The sequence below is a fragment of the Eubalaena glacialis genome, chromosome 11 (genome assembly GCF_028564815.1).
Source record: "Eubalaena glacialis isolate mEubGla1 chromosome 11, mEubGla1.1.hap2.+ XY, whole genome shotgun sequence".
Classification (NCBI taxonomy): domain Eukaryota; kingdom Metazoa; phylum Chordata; class Mammalia; order Artiodactyla; family Balaenidae; genus Eubalaena; species Eubalaena glacialis.
In genome coordinates, this window is record NC_083726.1 from 13,496,584 (window position 1) to 13,518,217 (window position 21,634).

A 21,634-nucleotide genomic window follows, 5' to 3' on the forward strand; every position below is an offset into this window, starting at 1 on the left:
CATGGGTCTCAAACTCCTCTTCCATACAATGGCAGGAGAAACAATAAAGAATAAAAGTTGGTGGACTAAATTATTTACAAATTCCCTTTTAGTTTAAGCATTCTCTTATTCTTTGCTTTCTGACCAGTCGCTTGCAGACTTAAGAATTTACAATAGATCTCATTTTGCCTTCATCAAGTTTTTTTTAAATTAATTTTTATTGGAGTATAGTTGCTTTACAATGTTGTGTTATTTTCTGCTATACGGCAAAGTGAATCAGTTATACGTATACATATATCCCCTCTTTTTTAGATTTCCTTCCCATTTAGGTCACCACAGAGCATTGAGTAGAGTTCCCTGTGCTATGCAGTAGGTTCTCATTAGTTATCTATTTTATACATAGTAGTGTATATATGTCAATCCGAATCTCCCAATTCATCCCACCCCCTCTTCCCCCCTTGGTATCCATAAGTTTGTTCTCTACAACTGTGTCTCTATTTCTACTTTGCAAATAAATTCATCTGTACCATTTTTCTAGATTCCACATATAAGCGATATTATATGATATTCGTTTTCTTCATCAAGTTTTAATTAATCCTCTTCCCATCCTTCATAAATTCTGAAGCAAGAAAAAGCTTGATGTACCTGTGAATTCTGTTTCCTACAAGGTCAGAAGGCCCAGTGAATCACCTCACTTAGGTCTTCCTGTTCCCATCCTAGCTATGAAGGTTAGTCCATTGGTTCCTCTATCCTAGATCAGAGGGCAGATCTAAACAGCCTGAACAACACTTCCTTTTCTATAAACCACACTCTGATTCCTGCCTGGGTCTCTCAGGATGAAGATTTCTCCCAAGAAGGGGCACCCCTTGACCTGTCTTATCAAGCCAGTCATATGCCAAAGAAAAAAAAGAGAAAAATTCATATGAGAAAGAGAGAGAAAAGTCTAAGACAAAACAAGAAAACGAGCATCATAAATTCCTCAATTCTGAAACAAATCACAAAATAAAAATGTACCCAAATGCAATAAGAAGTTGATTTTTCCATCCCCAAATTCCACTCCTTCCCCCTCCCCCAAGATCACAGCTCAAGACTGTGTCTTTGACAAACAAAGAAACTCTCCTTTGGAGTAAAATGAGGCAGAAGAAACCTTGAGCTCTTCTTAGAAGTCAAATCGTGTCACAACTGCACAGTCTGTCAAGTAAAATGTAGGTGTTCAATCGATATCTGTCAGGTGAAGAATGAATACATTAACATTGTAATGTTCTTCTCAACACTATAGTTAATAACAAAATCCAGTTCAAGCCATCATAAATATTTGACCAAATAAAGCAAAGTTTCTTTCTTTCTTTTTTTTTTTTCAACCACGTGGCTTTTGGTTCTCCGCTAATTCTGTTTTTATTTTTGTTTTAGAAATTTGTCAATTGAAAACATACTGTTATCATTCCATTCATTTCATGGCAGAGGAAACTGAGGTTCAGAGAGTCTAGGCACTGATGACAAGTAATAAGCTGTGAGGGGAGTCAGGATTCAAATCTGTTCCTATCTGAATTCCAACCTGGTACCTTTTCCATCTCACTGTGTGTTGATAGGGAGAAATGTGAGCAAAATTGAAGACAAATAGGTTCAAGTTTTATCATCCTCCTACCCTCTAGCTTGCTGAGAAAGTAGAACTTTACTTTCCTCTTTGCCTGTTCAAATATGCCTCTTAGAAGCTGCATCAAGAGGGAGATAGTGTTTCTTGAAGGAGTATCCTTGTCCCATGTCTAGAAATGATGACATTACTGCAAGGCTAATATTGCATTACTATGGATTTTTTTTTTTTTTTTTTTTTTACTTAAATGAAACTAAGGAGTGTTTCAGCTGGGACTCCTTCCTCCTAAGAATCCATCTTAAGATGCTGAACCTGCTATCGTGTATATCTTGTTCTTCTCTTTCATTCCAAAAAAAGAGTAGGGACAAAACAGCCTTCTTTCCAGGGCTGCAGGATGATGGGGAGAGGCTGATAGTTTTTTCCTTTTGCTCTTTTCTATCACTGTCAGTGTAATCCAATCTATTCCACTTGTGGTTTAACGAAGTTTTTATACCCCTGTTGATTCTTGTGGAGGCCACTGGTCTTTCCAAAAGACTTGTGCCCAAACTGCAAAGACCTCAAAGGCCTAAGTCAGACTCTTAGAGATATCAGCATTAGCCGGCCTATCTAGACTTTAGCTTAACTGAATGTAGGCAGATACTAAATCTTGGGGAAAAAAAAGAGGGAATGTTTATACACTGTAAAGGTTTTAGTCTTTCAAAAGACTGCCCATACACTTGTAATTTTTAAGTTTCTGCTCTTTAAAGGTAATTTTTGTGATATTTCTATTTCTGTATCTTGTCAAGGTAAAATATTAGTAAAACTACTGCTTGGATAGTGCAGGTATTCATCAATTAATATTGATACATATTACACTGGTACATACTGACCTGTGCCCATGTACGAGTATGCACACACACACACACACACACAGTAGCCCTTCTTCTACCCCTTTCCACTTTAGACTTGTTGGAGAGGAAGTCTTAGTCCTACAGCCTGATGTTTCCTTGCACATGAGTTAATATCCACTAGTGTGATTCCCCTGCCTCTTGCTGACACTTCCTCCTCCTCTGGGTGGGAGGGGCAGTGCTTGTTCTGATAATGAGTTTGAGAAGAACCAGGTATGTGTAGATACACCTCTTCCATTCCTCTTATCTCTTTGGGAACACCCTGCTCTGAACCATGTGATAAGTTTACCTGTAAGGTCTCCCCTCCTGTGGGTGAAACTTTTCCCAACCCTGTCTTAGGTGGATGGTAAGCCTGTCTCATTCTGAAGCTTAGTATCAGGAAGCCCATGGTGGCAACTCATCCAAGCCACTGACCTACATTTAACAATGCTAATACCTTGCTCACTGTTCGCTGGATTCCTTTTTCTCTCTCAGTTGGCTCAGGACACAGGCAGGGGAAAGAGGGGAATTATGTGTGTATTTATAACAACAACCCTCAACAATTACAACTACAGTCGCCCTCACTATCCATGGGGAATAGGTTCCAGGAACTGCAGCAGATACAAAAACCTGCAGATGCTCAAGAGCCATAGTCGGCCCTCCGTATACATGATTCCACATCTGCGGATCCAGGCAACCCCAAATGGTGTAGTGCTGTATGTATTTATTGAAAAAAATCTGCGTATAAGTGGACCTGCGCAGTTCAAACCCGTGTTCAAGGGTCAGCTGTACTTCCATTTTCTAACCTACGAGCAGACACTGGCTAAAGGTAGGGAACAAACACAGACCATATTGATGGAACACAAAAGCTCTCCCTAGATACCAGCTCTCAAATATCCCTTCCATTAAATGGTGGGGGGGGGGTGGGTGGGAGGGGAGGGAATCCTGACTTCCTTTCTGGGCTCAGCCATGAAACCAGCACCATCACAGTACTGCCAAATAAGGTACATGCACCCCTGTGTACATAGCAGCACTATTCACAATAGCTAAGACATGGAAACAACCTAAATGCCCATTGACAGATGAATGGATAAAGACGATGTGGTACATATATACAATGCAATACTACTCAGCCATAAAAAAGAACGAAATAATGCCATTTGCAGCGACATGAATAGACCTAGAGATTATCATATTAAGTGAAGTAAGTCAGAAAGAGAAAGACAAATACCGTACATACCACTTATATGTGAAATCTAAAATATGACACAAATGAACCTATCTATGAAACAGAAACAAAATCAGGGGCATAGAGAATAGACTGGTGGTTGCCAGGAAGGACAAGGATGGGAGAGGGTAGGATTGGGAGTTTGGGATTAGCAGATACAAACTGGTATATACAGAATGGATAAACAACAAGGTCCTACTGTGTATAGCACAGAGAACCATATTCAATATCCTGTGATAAACCATAATGGAAAAGAATATGAAAAAGAATGCATATATATGTATAACTGAGTCACTTTGCTGTACAGCAGTAATTAACACAACATTGTAATTCAACTATACTTCAATAAAAAATAAATTAAAAAAGAAGACACTTCCACACTCCCCTCGTGAGCATAGAGGTCCTCTACTGACCCATTTTATAGATTCGGCACCTCTCTGGGCTGCACCTCCCACACCTATGCAGTGGGGATAATAGATAATAGTACTACCCAGCTCATAGGGTTACTGGAGGATACAAGAAGACAATAGATGGCAAGAACTCAGTTTCTGACACTCCAGAGGTCTCAATAGAGTTTATCTAGATTTGTTACTTCTTTGTTTTGTTTTTACTTCATGTTGTTAGGTTTGACCATGAGGCCCAGGAAGGTTATGCATCTTCACGCAAACACTCGTTTCACAATTCGGCATCTGTTTGCTTTGACATCTCACCCATCTTTCATCTCGTTGTTAGTGAAATGCCAAATTAGCCTAAGTGGGCAAGTCTCCTTTTTATGTGAATGGAGTTAGAGTCCTAATCATTTTTTTTCAAAGTGATCACCTTTAATCAAGAGAGACAAGACCTCTGTGTGCAATAGAGTCCCCGCTCAGTCCTGCATTGATTGGTAAAGGTGTTCATGGCATCCGCCTATAATTAATTACGCTGCCCTCAGAGGTCAGTGTTTCCATTATCGCCGGCTCTATCACAGATGTGCCTAACGTGAGGGAGGAAAGGAGCAAGGCAAGGGCCTACTGTGCCCTTCAAGACACTTACAGTCTTGTGAGACCCATGGGAGCCACAGTTGCAGTAGGAACAGATCAGGTCAGGAGGAAGCAGTGATTTTAAGAGCGTGATAGTTCAGAGCGCCGGGGCCCTGAGCAGAAAGGGTATTGGCCTCTAAGTCAGGGGTTCTGGGTTCGAGTCACCTATCTGCCTCTAAGTAGCTAGACAAACCCTGACAACAGAAGGGAACTAGCATTACTGAATGCTTACTCTGCCAGACTGCTAAGTACATGATTTTATTTCACCTCTTTAAAATCACTGTGAGAGAGACATTATTCCTCTCCAATTTACAAAGAGTAAAAATTAAGCTCAGACCAGCAAATACTTAACTTGAGGGCACACAGCTAGTAGATTACAAATAGGGGATTCAAACTCTAGAGACTGACTTGTTGCCCTGCATCCTTCTGTCTCCAAGATACCATGCTTCTAAACCGCAAGATGAAGGATGTCTCTGCATCACAAATGGTTCACACGTTGTTCATCAGCCAGGGAGAAGCTCTGTGCCATTTCTTCCATGATGCTTCTTCTGACCTCAGCTAGATATTATATCTCTTTATCCTTTACACGCCAGGGTTATGGTCAGTTAGTGGAATCTTGTCATTACCTATGCCTCAAATATACTAGCCCTTTTAAAAGCATTTTGCTTGTGCCTATAATGGACATAAATTATTAGGTCTTCCCAAAATGTCTCCCTTCCACTGGGAACAGCAATTTCTTTTCCCAGAGCTTCTCCTCCTGCAATTCCAGCCATGGTGTTCAAGTGGGTACCACTGTCTTCTTACAAACCCTATCTCCCTGATTACACCAAGTTCAAACCAGTCCATCATGATACCACATCTCTCATCCTTTCTCCACTCTCAGTTGATTGGTCCAGACATGAAACAAACAAAGGAGAGACTCTGAAAAAGTGGAAACAGCAAGATTAAAAATGTAGAACTCATGGGTGGCTCTGTCCCATAACAAGTGGAGAAAGCAGTGTGTGTTGGAACAGACTGAAGCAGAGACGCAAGACCAAGGCAAAGGTCATCCTGGTGGTGCTCAAAACCTCCATGTCCCGTTTAGCTGCATGTCTACACTGCCTGCCATTTTGAAGTTCAGCTGATACCAGGGTACCCTTGCAACAAATTCTACTTTTTGCCTTCCTAATTTCAGTATACTGGTAACTAAAATATCCTAATTTAATATCTATCCACCCACCTTGTGGCATATATATATATATATTTATATATATATATATAGAGAGAGAGAGAGAGAGAGAGAGTCAATCCTCATTATTCACAGATTTCATAGTTACAAATTTGTCTACTTGCTAAAATTATTTGCAACCCAAAATCAATGCTCATGGCACTTTTGCTGTCACTGGCAGATGTGTAGAGAGACGAAATATTTGTTTCCAACATGCACGTTCTCAGCTGAGGTTGAACAAGGCATTGGTCTACCTTCTTGTTTCAGCTCATACTGTAAACAAGGGTCCTTTTCACAGTCTATTTAGTGCTACCTTTTTATATTTCGTTGGGAATTTTGCTCTTTAAAATGGCCCCCAAGCATAGTGCTGTGGTGCTGAAGTGCTGTCTAGTGTCCTAAGTACAAGAAGGTTATAATGCACCTTGTGGAGGAAATAGGTGTGTTAGCTAAGCTTCACGCACACATGAGTTATGGTGCTGTTGGCTATGAGTTCAATGTTAATGAATCAACCATATATATTAAACAAGGTGTCTTTAAGCAGAAACACAAAAAAACAAAGTTATGTATTGATTGGTTAATGGAAATCCTGTGACCAGAGGTTTGCAGGAACCTAACTAACGCTGTATTTCCTCTAGGAGCAGTGGATCAGTATTTGCTAATTCAGTGTTTACAGTGACTTATAGAATATAACTACTGTGACTAACAAGAATCAACTGTGGATATAAATACATACACACGTATATCGTGTGTATATATCATAGGTAGTATATATAATATGAATATCTGTGTGTATGTGCTTATATATATAACTACTATGACAAATGAGAATCAACTATAGATAGAAATACATGCACACATATATCATGTTATATATATCATATACAGTATACGTAATATGTATATATGTATGTATGTGTGTGTTTGTGTGTGTGTGTATATACATCTAGCATAACTACTGTGAATAATGAGAATCAACTGTGTATGTACATGTCAATTCTTATTATTCATACACACATATGTATGTATGTATATAAAGAAAACATAACTACCATTAATATGTATATATACATATATATGTATACATATATGTGTGTGAGAGAGGGAGAGAGAGAGATTTATTATAAATATTTTCCAAAAGTCCTTTGATGGGCTGGGACAATTTCATACACATTCTTGACCCGTTTTCTCACCAGTACCCTGCTTTACTCTTACTATTGAGTAAATAAATGTCTGCTGAACGAAGAGATATTGATTATCTCACCTACCGAATCAGATGCTGATGATCAAGCACCTACTGCATCCCCTTAGACCATGTTTTATGACTCATCTGCACAGAAATCCTGCAGAAGCGATCATAGCCACTCCCAATGAAAGGACAGCTGCTTATCCTGGGTGATCCTGGGTGTGCCCATTGTCAGGGGTGTGCTCATTGAGGCTATGTGAACCCTGGTCTCTACACCAAATTGTAGGTTTGGAGAGTAACTTCAGGAGGAAGAGATTAAGTAGAAGCATGGACTCTGGTGGTCTAAATACCTGAATTCAGTTCTTGGCTGCATACTCATTAGCTGTGAGCCTTTGGCTGGTCACTTAATATTTCTTCCATAAAATATTCCTCTTGCTATGAGAAGGTGCTCTAGACAAACCCTTGACCAGCAGCCCTCTAAGATGTGTGCCAGTGGGGATGTCCCTGCAGTCACACACAGGATGGGGTTCTAGAGATTAACACTTTGCTCAGTGGGGTTTTGGCAAGTGTGACATTGTCAAGATTTAAAATATGCCTGCCTGTTTAGGTTTTCCCTTTTGTGCTTCTGAACCATATCACTATAGGAAGAACACGTCTAAAGAAGCTATGCTCCTCTGACTTGTGCATCCCAAAAGATATGTGGAACAGAGCTGATCGGACCAACACTCAGAACTGAAGCTCCAAGCAGAGCCATCTGTGAATACCTGAGTGAGAAATACCTGCTTATTATTAAATGTCACTGCATTTTACAGTGGACTTATGTAGCATTAATATAATGATTATTGACTAATACAAGAGGGATAATAGAAATCTCAGAATGAGATTAAATTAGAAACAGAGGAATGAAAATCTTTGGAGAAATTACAAGTGGATATTAGTCAGGGTTTTCTAGAGAAACAGAAACAATGGTGTACATATATATGAAGGAATTGGCTCATGTGATATTAGAGGCTGACAAGTCCCAAGATCTGCCACTGGTGAGCTGGAGACCCAGGAGAGCTGGTGGTGTATTTCCAGCCTGAAGGCCAGCAGGTTCAAGACCCAGAAAGAGTCAATGTTTCAGCTCAAGTCTGAAGGGGAAAAATAATGATGTCCCAGTTCAAAGGCAGTCAGGCAGGATGAGATTACTCTTATTCAGGAAATACTCTGCTTTTCTGTTCTATTCAGGCCTTCAACTGATTGCATGAGGCCCACCTACATTAGGGAGGGCAATCTGCTTTACTCACGTTACTACATGGTCCAGTCAAGTTGACACATAAAATTAACCATTACAATGTGCAAGAATGTTCCCAAAGTAAAGAATAAGACAGAATATTGAAAAAAACTCATATAATAGCAAGTAAGACAGAAAAGAGAAGCCCTCAACTCAACATATATATTGAAACTGAGCACTTAAGGGACAAGGAAAAAAAATATAAGTGCTTATAGAGAAAAATGGCAGGCCAAGTAAAAAGGGAAAACAATTGGCTTTTGGGAGTTTGGGACTGACATAAACAAACTACTATATTTAAAACAGATAACCAACAAGGACCTACTGTATAGCACAGGGAACTCTGTTCGATATTCTGTAACAACCTAAATGGGAAAAGAATTTGAAAAAGAATAGATACATATATGTGTATGACTGAGTCACTTTGCTGTACACCTGAAACTAACACAACATTGTTAATCAACTATACTCCAGTATAAAATAAAAATTTAAAAAAATAAAAAAGGACCCTCTTTAAGGAAAAAAAAAAAGCAATATAGCATAGTCAAATTCAGCTGGACCAATTGCTAGCAACATATCATTGGGCAAGTTACTTAATTTCTCTGTGCCTCCATTTCCTTGTCTATAAAAAGGGCTAATAATGGTAATACCCACTTTTATGAGGGTCTTTATGAACAGTAAATGGATTAAAATACATTGAGTACCTAGAATAAGATGAGGCACATTGGAAGTGATATGTAAGTGTTTACTACTATTATTTATGTAAAAATTGTAAAATTAGCACCAGATGCTGGAAGACAATGACATAATATTTTAAAGTGCTGTATGATGGGAATTTTGGATTTATATTTTATATTTCACTAAACTAAAAGTTAAAATTAATATAAAATGTATTCTTGGTTGTTTAAGTTCTCACAATATTTACCTTTAAAAAGCCCTTTATGAAAATATTCATGGAAGAAGAAATATGGCAGGAAAGGAATCAGAGAAATATGGGACCAAGAGGTGGGACTAATGGGACTCAATAAAAGTTGATGTTGTTTAAATAAATAGTAACCAAAAATACAAGGAAAGGAAAAGCATACTTGTGACAGTACAGAGCAAAACTTTTTGATTAAATTGAATTGGTAGGGTACACGGCTAGGTAGGTATACACCACGAGAAAGGAAATCAAATGTTCATGCAAAAATGTGCACAAGTGTTCATAGCAGCATTATTCTTAATAGCCAAAAAGTAGAAACAACTCAAATGTCCACCAACCAATGAATGGATAAGTAAAATATTGTGTCCATATAATGGAATATTATTCAGTAATAAAAAGTAATGAAGTGCTGATAGTTTCCACAATGTGGATGCACCTTGAAAGCATTATGCTAAGTGAAAGGAGCAAGTCACAAAAGACCACATATTTTATGATTCAGTTTATATGAAATGTTCAAAATAGGCAAGTCTATACCATCAGAGAGTAGGTAAGTGGTGTCTAGGGCTCAGGGGTGGAAAGGCAGGGGAGGAACATGGGGAGTGACTACTGATGGGTGCAAGGCTTCTTTTTAGGTTAATGAACATATTCTAAAATAGATCCTGGCAATGGTGGCACAACTGTGAATAGACTGAAACTATCAAATTGTACACTTTAAATAGGTAAAGTGTATGATACATAAATTACATCTCAAAAAAGAAAAAAGAGAAAAGTTTGAGCAAAGTTAAACAAACATGCTTCAAGAATACCATAAAAATAATTCTAGGCAATAATCATTTCAAAAAGGTCATCAAAATGAATAAAATATTAATTTCAGAGTGAATATAAAAGAATTTTACATTTTAAAGGTCAAAAATAAGACCAAAACTTTTATGTATTAGATGAGAAACTTATAAAAACAATCCTTGAGAATGACTTCAATATACCTTTCTCAGCCTTTGACAGAATAGGAGGTGAGAAGATGAGAATGACAAAGAAGATTTAATTTTTAAACAATATTATAAAATTAATAAAATACGTATACAATTATATTGACATCAAACAGAAAACACACCTTTGTAAGCATTCATGTGATGTTTACAGAATTTAATTATATAGTAGAAATTGTAGAGGCCATAGTCTCTGCATTGCATTAAAGCTAGAAATTAATCACAAAGTGTACTCAAAACAATGTGAAAAAACCACTTGGAAATTAAACAACATTCTATTAAATAAGGATTGGTTCAAAGAAGAAATAAAAAGTGTAATTACATGCTATTTAGAAAATAGCAAAAATGAGAACAACGTTTATCAAACGGATGGGAAAAGGTTACACTTTACCTAAAGTCAAATCCCTAAAAGCTTTCATTATTAAATAGAAAATAATGTAATTAGAATCACTAAGCATTCAATCTTAAAAAAGCTAACTAAAATAACACTAAAATCAACATCAAGAAAAGAGGAAATGATAATGTTGAAAGCAGATACTTGTGAATTACAAGTAAATAGAATTCTTAATTAAACTTTGGAAGTAATTCCTGGATTCTAATAATGAGAATGTGATTAACACGTGATGTCCAGAAAGAGTTCTCACAACAGCATATAAAATGCTGGATAAAATATGGGCCTTGAGTTTTTAAACACATGGTTCAGTTGGCTAGGAAGAAATACAAATCTTAAAAGGCCAAAAAAATTAAATAAATAAAAAATGTAGAGAGATAAGTGAGCCTTGTAGCACCATTTGCCCTCAGCAATTTTGTCATCCCTTGGTGGCCTGGAGTGTGAGTTTTAAAGGATTCCACGTGTGGTGGGGACTAGACATGTAATCAGAAGACAAAACCTAGAACACACAGATGGAAGACCCTTGCACAAATCCAAACCCCCCTAAGGGCAATGCCATCCTTGGTAAACTAAACACACACACACACACACCCCTCAGAGATAGACAGACAATATGGATTCTGGTCTCTCTTGAACTTGACTCAGGCTTATGTGAAAAATAAATAAAAACAAAAGCAAAAGGCAATATTTCACCCAGGGAATCCTTAACACCAAGTTTATACTCACATGAGTTTTAACTACCTTGACCATTGCCCTCAAAAATAAAAATATATATATAATGTAAAGTGTCCTGGAATAAGAACCTTCCCTAAGCCACTGGAAGTAGCAAATGTATTTCTCTCCAGAGAAATGTACCTTAAATTCACACCTCAAAAATTCCCACAGATAATGTTTCACAAAACATCATCTTATAATCATCAATCACAGGAGCTATGGGAAAAATTAAGCCACCATAATATGAGGCAGCAGAAACAACTAATCATACTCACAATGACTGTAGATATGGGAATTAGCAGATAGACAATATATAACTGAATATATAATTTCTTTAAAACCAAAGGAATTAAAGTGATTTACAGTTCAATATAATCCCTTTTAAAATCCCATTAACTTTTTTTTTTTGAAAAAATAGAAAAATCGTTCCTAAAATTCATGTGGAATCTTGAGAGACCCTGAATAGCCAAACAAAATCTTGAAAAGGAAGAATAAAGTTGGAGGACTTACACTTTCTGATTTCCTTACTGCAAAGCTACCAAATCCAGCAGTAAAATTAAAAGAATTATTCACAATGGCCAAATAAGACATCTAAGAAATGCAAAGATCACTTATAAGGAGATCTATTAATACAACATTTCCTATGAATATACTTGAGGAGAAGAGAGGGGTAACAACTTTAACAGAGGAGGAAAAAACAGTCAGTAACATTCAAAGTACATTCTATAAACCTCCCAAATTTGTTTTTGGGGGGGAACTAGAAATGGAAGATTTTTTTTCACATATTAAGACTTTGAATCTGAAACTAACTACTAACATTATCTTTAACCGTGAAAATCTAACAAGAATTCCTATTAAAACCATAGGCAAAAGCAAGCAAGCAAACAAGATGCTTGTTGTCATCATTACCATTTGCCATTGTTCTGAAAATTCTCAGCAATGCAATTAGCATGAAACACGAAGAAGAGATATGATTATCGAAAAGATGACAAAATTATCACTTTGTACAATAATGCAATTATATTCTTATAAAACTCCAGAGAATCAATTTTTAAAACATCTTTCAAGTTAGTTTTGTAAAATAGCTTCATTGAAGGTATTAAGATCTGTATTTTTCATATATATCAATGAAAATCCATGAGAGATTGACAAAAAAGACATTTTACCATGGTAACCAAAGCATAAAATTCTGAGGAAAAAAAAACTTCTCGAAGAATAAGTAGGGTCTATGGGATACACTCCAAAATTTGCTGAAAAATAACAATAAACATTTTTAATATACAGGCAAAAAATATTCATGTATGAAAGATTTGTACATTAATTCTTCTGGGATTAATTTATGAGCTTAATGAAATCCTCATTACAATCCTAATGGAATTTGTTTGGAACTTAATTATTGGATTCTTTAGTTCTCCTGGGGGAAAAAGCAATAATAATACAAACAAAGCAGATTAATAAGAAAACTACTGAGAACTTTTTTTTAAAAGAGTGATTAGAGAGAATTTTCTTACAAAAAACAAATGAATCAATACATACAACCATTAAAATGTGTGATAAAAGCCAAAGGAGAAATATCATTAGAGGGGGTTGGTTAAAGAAACAGGACTGGTCCTTGGGGCTTCCCTGGTGGTCCGGTGGTTAAGTCTCAGCGCTATTAATGCCCTGCCGTGGGCCCCAATGAGGAAGTGAGAGATTATTCAGGATATTTTATTTTATTTTTGTTTTTTGGTTTTTTTATTCAGGATATTTTAATGGAAGGATTCACTATTGGGTTAGCCTCAACCAAACCACTACAAACAATTCTGTGTTGATAAAGAGTTGAAAGTTTAAACAAACCCAGAAATCAGAAATCCAGAGGGGAGTGTAGGGGAGTTTTCAACTGTCTTCAGTTAGTCAGAGCTTCTTTATCAAGCCCTGCTTCCTTCCTCACCCCTCACCCCACCCCCATCTAGCCCCTCATCAAGTCCCATGAAACTGAGCACTATAGCCTGTCTCTAATGTTTCCCCATCTCTCCGCCTCCTCTGCCACCTCACCTGCCCAGGCCACTCTCCCCTGGACCACTGCCATTGTCTCCAGGGGTCTTCTGGTTTTGTGTACTTCCAATCCATCCCCCATCCAGTAACAAAAGTGACCTTCATCACACGCAAATTTATTTGCATTATTGCCCTTCTTACTTCCCTTTCTGGCAATCTATTGCACTTAAGGTACACTCCAAAATCTGAAAACTCATGTTATCTGATCCCTCACTGCCTCTCCAATCCCAAATTTGCTCATCTCCTCTCCCTCATTCTTCTTCTCCGGCTACATTGCATTCATCAGTTCCTCAAAAGAAGCTTGGGAAGAAAACAGAAACAGGCAATGGAAGAAATCGCTAAGAGAAAAGATTGATAGATTTGATTACATAAAATTTTAAACCCTTTTTACATAAAAAGTCATCATTGAAAAAAGTCATCATAAGTAAGAGGATGAGAGATGATGAACTGGAGAAGGATTTGCAATAAATAACTAGACCAGGACTCAGATACACTGCTACTTAACAAGGCTTTTCAAATTAGTGAGATAAGAACAAAATTCCGTTTGGAACCTGGGTCTGGAATATGCCCAGGAAATTCACCAAATAAATGCTTAAGACAGATAGACATGTGAAAGATTTTCTCCCTTACTTAGTCAAAGAAATGAAAGTTTGAAATACAAGATAGAGTGTTTCACCTATTGCTTTTGTAAATACGTCTTTTTCTTTTTAAAAATGTTTCTATTGAGTTATAATTTATATACACTAAAGTATACAAATGTTCAGCATACATAGTTTTTACATCCATGTAACCACACCCAGATCAAGATATAGAACATTTACAGCCCTGGAGAAGCTTCTTTATGCCCCCGTCTAGTTAATACCTCCCTCATAAAAAGTAACCATCATTCAGACTTCTGTTTCATTAGCTTAGTTTTACCTGTTCTTCAATCGGACAAAGACAGGATTCTACAAAATGTCCTTTTCTGTATCTGTTTTGTTTTGCTCATACATAGAAAACACCTCAGAGCATCTCTTCGTTCTCTTTTTGATGGGCATTAGGGTTGTTCCAGTATGGATCTCGTATGAACAGATTTGCTATGATAGTCTGGTATACTTTTTTGTGGACATATATATTCATTTCTCTTGGATATAAACCTTGGAGTTGGACAAGGATTGCCTGGGTTATATATTTGTCATACGTTCAGCTTTGGTAGATAACGCCAGACAGTTGTCCAAAGGTATTACACCAAGGATTGGTGCTCACGCCTTCAATAATGAAGTTTGGTGCTCTTTCCTAGAATGTGAAAACAGAATGCTCTTTCCTTCTTTTCTACCTTCCTCCCCTCCTTCCTTCCATCTTTCTTTCCCTCCCACCCCCTCTTTCCCTCCTTTAATCTCCCACTCAACTTGTCCCCATCCTCTCTCTCCCCCTCCTACACCATTTCAGACCACTTACAGCTGGAGATGCTTCTGGCCTGAGCAAGCCTGTAAACTAGATTCCGTGCTCCTTGCATCAGCAACTGCTTAATTAGAGGCACACTTTGTGGTCCAGCAAAGTCTCCGGCAGCCTAATGTGTCTCTCGGAGCTTCTGCCCGTAATTACCTCCAACTTCCAGTCCACAGAAGGGCAAGAACATCTGCATCAAGAGTGATGAGAAAGCCCTTGCCCAGGGTTCCCTGCAACAAGCGTGTAAAGCAGGGAGCCAGCATGAATACACATTCAGCGGGCCATCCTTTACTTCCTCCGACAGTCCCTCAGTATCTCCTGTCCCCTGTCTCTCTTGCCCAAGGGAGAGGAGTTAGTTTCTAACTCTGGAGCCAGTATTTATTATTTAAATGGGAAAAGAAGGAGAAAATGAGGCATGCATGGAGCATAGATTCTTAAATGTAAGAATACTGAGGCATGTTGCAAAGTTAGTTGGTTCCAAATAATTAAAGGACCAAAGTCGCCAAGTGATTCCCTTTCCCAATAGACAGAAGATGCAGGTCCTTCCTTACAATATCAGTCCTCTCATTTCCAATTCAGTACCACCATGTTTAACTCTCTTCAGTACCCACCCCGTGCCAGGCCGTGGGAATTCAGTAGTGAGAAAAGTAGAAGTGGTTCTTATCATGGTAGTTCTACAGTCTAGTTATATATTAACAAGGCATTGCTCAATTATTTACTTAATAACTGTCTAATGTTGGGAAGAAATGTAGAGATCATGGAGGTGTAAGAGCAAATTCCAAGGGTCTTAAAGGAGGGTGAGAAGGTCAGGAAAGACGTCACCGAGGAGATGACAGTTGTGATCTACAGGATGGATGGGTGTTGGGGAGTTGGAGGGCCATGGACAAGATAGCCTGGAGTGAGAGGCTGCTGTGTTGGTGGGAGACAAAGGGCCAGAACGACAATCAGGCACCAGAAAGTACCAACTTCCCTGGTTGTTCCCATTAAAATACCACAGGCATGCGAAGGGTTACTCTAGTTTCGTTTGTTGGAGCAGAAAGAAGAGAAACTCTGTCTGACAGTTACCATTTCTTGAGCACTTATGATGTCCCATGCATTAAAAGTATTTTCTCATTTAATCTTTACACCCGTCTTTTGAACTCGGCCCTCTTATCATCCCCATTGTACAGAAGTGGAAACTGAGGCACAGAGCAGTTAAGCAATCTTCACTAGGTCGCTCTACTAGTAATTTCAGAGCCAAGTACACAAAGAATTCCTTTGTTTGGTGGAAGCAGCAGCAGCCACCAGCCCTCTTGGGCCTCCTCTCTAGTTGCAAATCTACTGTTAGCACTAGGAGTTCCCACCCAGTCTTAGTGAGGCCAAGAGGCTTCCCAGGGGCCCCTTATTTCCTGAGGCCACAGTTGTTGGTCCTGACCTTGCCCAGCCAACCTTCTGAAATATGTCCACCCAAGGAACCCAGAGAAGCCCAGGAATGGCATGAGGAGGTCAGCAGAACAAACCTTGTACATTCAGCACAATGTCACCAGTGTAGCAAGCATGAATTTACTCCACAAATTTCAGGTTAAAAAATATTTCAAAATGTGTTCTTTTTCTGAACCGAATGGAATCTGGCTTCTAGGGCCATTAGTGGGTAGATCATTCCTCTTTCTAAGGTCACCTGAGGGCTCAGAGGGACAGAATCAGTACAAAAAAATGTTGTGGGTACCACTGTTCTTTTCTTCCCTCCAGCCTCATTCTTCCCAGCTCCCTCTACAGAGGCTTGGACCTCTCCTATTCACAGGAGTTCCAGCCCTAAAGCCCACCCTTGTGGGAGAAAATGTTCCTTGCCCTGTTGGGGCAAGTAGAATTCAGCCCTCCATTTGCTACACGGCAGAAGCGAAATAATATGCCACTCGGTACCTTTCTAATGAGCTTAGGGGAGAATCAAGTTATCCTGTGTGTGTGTGTGTGTGTGTGTGTGAGACAGAGAGAGAGAGAGAGACAGAGAGAGGGAGAGAGAGAGAGAGAGAGAAGGAGATGATAAAAATCTAACTAGTAGAAAATACTCCAAATAGGAATACCAGTTGTCTCAGCATATTGAGATTTGGGATGATTTTTATTTCTTTCTTTATACTTTTCTCTATTTTCTAAATTTTCTAAGACTGACTTGTATTACTATCATAATCAGAATGGAAACAATAGAAGTCCTCCCTCTCTTCCCCCTTCCTTCCTCCTTCCCTCTCTCCCTCCCTTTCTTCCTTCCTTCCTTTCTCCCTCCCTCCCTCCCTCCTTTCTTTCTCTTTCTTTCCTTCTTTCTTTCTCTCTCTCTTTCTTCCTTTCTTCCTTCCTTTCTTTCTTTCTTTCTTTCTTTCTTTCTTTCTTTCTTTCTTTCTTTCTTTCTTTCTTTCTTTCTTTCTTTCTTTCTTTCTCTCTCTCTCCTTCTCTCTTTCTCTCCTTATTCAGCTCTGTATAGTTGCAGGGTGCCTTCACTGAATATGAGCCCCTGGGATTCCACTGCACTTTAAGCTGCATTTTTGTTTCCTTCTGTTTAGCTGCCATGAACGACCACTGTTATTATCACCAGCTTTCCTCCTGCCTCACAGTCCAGAGAAATGGGAGCTCAGAAACCCAACCTCCTCCTCTCACAGCTGCAAATTAGATCTAAGGTTGTGGTGACTGTGACCCACGCCTGGCATCCAGAATTGAGAGGGAATTTGTTGAGGCTGCCTGGGTCTCCATTAGGCTAGGAGGAGAGAGAGGGAGACAATTGGGACAAAGGGACCTAAGATGTTGCAGTGCTGGTTCTGCAATTTTGTGTGTTTTGACAAGAGTAATTTAGTTCTAATTACTGACAATAATTATTTCGCAGCCCACAGTGGGAAGCTGTCAGGCTTGTAGCTATGTGGATTCCAAGGACCTCTACTTGGGCAATGCCTCTGTTGTGAAGCAGTTTGGACCCTGAGGGCTCTCTGGTATGAAAGGCTGAGCCTAGAGATGAAGGGGGAGTGGGGAGGAAGAATTCCAGGAGGGAGAGAGCCTGATGGAGACCAGGCTGATGGCCAGAGCCTCTCCATCAGAACATCTGCCTGTGGAAAGAACACTGGCCTCAGGACCAGGAGGCCTAGCTCTGATGCTAACTTGCTGTGCAAACGCTGACCTCTTTAAGCCTCAGTTTTCTCATCTGTAAAATGGTGATGACAGAAATGCCAACCTCACAGGCTTGTTGTCAAGATTGAATGGAAAGTTCTAGAAGAGAGGGCCTTTGTTGGGTTTTGGCCTCCCAGCACTCTTTCTACTCTTTTTTTGAGTTAACTACACTTCAACTTCCATCTGAGGAACCTCCCCCTCCCCCACCTTAGTTCACATGTCTCAGGGAGCTTTCCTCTTTCAGATCAAGTGGCCCCAAGCCAATCAGCGCACGCAGCTCCAAGGCCCTAAGGTTCTCACCTGAAGAATGTGTGTGTGCAGGTTGAATGACAAAAGCCAAATGGAAATAGTACATGTACCCAAAGTGAGGTCAGTCAAGCAAACTGAAATGTCAAGTTTTCTTTCCTTTTTTTTTAAACCTAAGATTCAAAGTATATTCATTCAGTGTAGGAAAACTGATTAATTCATGCCCATCAAAAGGTCTCTTTGTGGAATGTCTTTGGTTTTCAAAAAGCATGAGTACAAATTAATTATTACTTAACAGATGCACTCTTAGATATAGCCTTCTGAAACATTCAAGCCTAGGGGGAAAATAGCTACAGGGATGCTTGGGTGTTAAAAATGATGAGATCCTAACAAATTTCCTTCTGTCTCTGACAATCTATTAGTATCCTGTGGAAATTGTAAGCCTCCTGACAGGCAGAGGGGAGTATCTGAGGATCTGGGAATGTAGGTCGACAAACCTGAAACCACACTGTATTGTCAGGTGAAGGAATGGCCAAAGAGGTGACACTGCTGGGCTCTTTCCATGAGTTTTCTCATTGAGGTCTCACAAAAACCTGAGAGGTAGGAAGATTATTCACATTTTACAGATGGGAAAATTGAGGCTTGAAGAAGTGAAGTAACTTCCACGAGGTCACCCATAAGAGAGCAGTGCAGTCAAGTTGGAAGGCAGGGCTTTAGAACTTTAAAGGGGTGTATGCCCAACATCAGGCCCAGCTCCCTCAAGCAGGCTCAGAAACAGGAGTTGAAGTTTCCTGACCCCTGGATTGTAGCTCAGTTGTTTTGTTGCTGGAGCCAATAGTTCTAGTGTTGGAACTTCTTAATTCCCCAAATTCTTAAGAGAGACAAAGGAAGCAGCTCCATGGGTGGGTTGGTTCTGCAGTGTCATTCTGGGGTGTTCTAGGAGCCCAGATTGCTGGCCACTCCTCCAACACTTCCAAAAATTTTGAGACATCCTACTCCTCTGCTGAAAATACTTCCTGCTGAAAATATCTACTGTAGTCTCTGTTACCTGAAACTGATTCCTAATCGAGTCAACTCCCAACCTCTCTCACCACAGAAATTGCCTTTCTTACCCAGGAACAGGAGGAAAGGAAACAGCCAGAGTGTTTGAACACAAAGCAGAACTCATCCATAGGCTTATTTTCATTTCTTTACCCAGTGGGTTCCATCTTCTTACCCTGGGATAGCTATGTCTGGAGTGAGTTTGGGACAATTGAATCCACTTCTTTCTTTCCACTTTGCTGCAGAATTGCTCACAGAACACATTTGTTTAAGGAGCAGCGTTGAACCTTCTTTCTTAGATGCCCTCTAAGGGTAAATCAGTATTTAGGAAGGGTTTACAAAGGGTTTAGCAAAACTTTGTTCTAGCTATTCCTTCCACTGATATACCACACTAGGCTCTGGAATACGGCCTCAGAATTCATGTTGGGGGAAGCGTAAAAATTTCTGTGACCAGAGCATGAATGAGCACATTCTGGGAACTCAAAGGTACCTCCAGGACCACCTCCATCTTCCCCCTGCTGGAAGGCAGCATGGCTCTCTGGAACCCCAAGGTCTAGTGTAAGCATTTCATATTTATACCAGTTTTCCAAAATACTATGAGACCATGGACATGTATTTAACCATTTGGTGTTATTGTTGCATTGACTGGAAAATTAGGATTAAAATGGTACCTATGTACTCTGTAAAGATGTTGTAAGAATTAAATGAAATAATGTGTACACTTCGCTTAGAACAGGTCCAAGCAAAATTAAGCTGTGTATAAGCATTCACTATTATTATTGTTCACTTAATGTCCGAGGTGGACAATATTTCTCCATGTTACATTTGAGGAATCTGAAGCTCAGAGAAGTGAAATAACTTACCTAAAATTTCTGCTGACACTTCCTGTCTGTCAAACAAAATGTCACCCTACTTCCTGGCCCAGCACAAAAGCTCTCTTCTCTGTGAAGCTCTTTCTGTTACATGCACACACACACATACACCCTCCAGGTTAGACGTACTATTTCCTTTCACAATATTTTGTATTTCTCATAAGACTTAACACATTTTAGCATATATAGTTTACAGGGACACTAATATCATCCCCTTTTGTAAATTTCAAGACTCTACAAGACTGGCACCATATATTCTAGCATTTGAATTTGCCCCAGTGGCTAGCATCGTGCCTTCCACATAATAATTATAAGGATCACAACATGGGTATGTGGACTTTCAGTTTATATCCAGCTTTCATTCAACCCCACCATTCAGTTCTCACCAACCCCCTATGGATTGGGTATTGATCTCCACATCTTACAATACAAAAAGAGAAGCTGGGAGATGTGATGTCACACAGCTCATGAGAGGTAGAGTTGGGGTTTGAACCTAAGTCTGACATCAAAGCTCGTGGTTTTTCTCATGCGTTGCTATTATTTCAATAAGAAGCTTTGGTATGGAATGGGATGGGATGGAGTGGAATGGAGAGGATGGATTGGAGGCGTGAAACATAGCGATGAGAGGTAAGGCGAGCATTGTGTGTACAGGTAGAGCAGGACACATTATCAGAGTCAGACAGTAGAAAAGAACAGTACAACTTGACCACCAGACCATGTTTCCACAATAAGACCACTTGGCCCTTCCTTTTCTTCAAGGCTATTGTGAGAGTGAAGTGAGGGGAAAAAAAAAAACTGAAAATGTTGAGGACAAAACCGTGCTCCCTGGAAACGTAAAGGATGGTTAATGGCATCCCATGTTATCCCAGTGACAACCAGGAGATGACAAGTCTTCTGGGCACCCTCCCAGTCAGAAAGTCTTTGCCTGGCAATGCTGACATTGAAACTATTGCGGGAAAGCAGTTGTTTCCTCTCCTCTCACAAATGCAGTGTCCATTTCTCTTCCTCTTCCCGGAGCTAAAATGCCAGAAGAGAATGCGAAGACTAGATCTACCAGGCTCAGGGCAGCTTGGAGGAGCCGAGTCCCTGAGACAAGTCTGGTCACATTTCTAGCAGGTCAGCCAAAGACAGGAGCCCCTGTGGGGATGACATTGGAAATCTGAGGGGGGCCCATGCAGTAATCCAAGACCTTAGGTTTTGGTCAGCATCCGGGCACCCTGAGCTAAGGCAGCAAGGATCCACTTCACCAGAATAGGTTTCATGCTCAAAGCTCCATTTTTTGATGTATTTTATACAGAAAAAAAAAAAAGATGTCTTTCTCTGTCTGACTTATTTCACTTAGCATAATGTCCTCCAAGTCCATCCATGTTGCTGCAAATGGCAAAAGTTTGTTCCTTTTTATGACTGAGTAGTATTCCATTATATATATATATATAATCTCACACCTTCTTTATCCATTCATCTGTTGATGGACACTTAGGTTGTTTCCATATCTTGGCAATTGTACATAATGCTGCTATGAACATTGGGG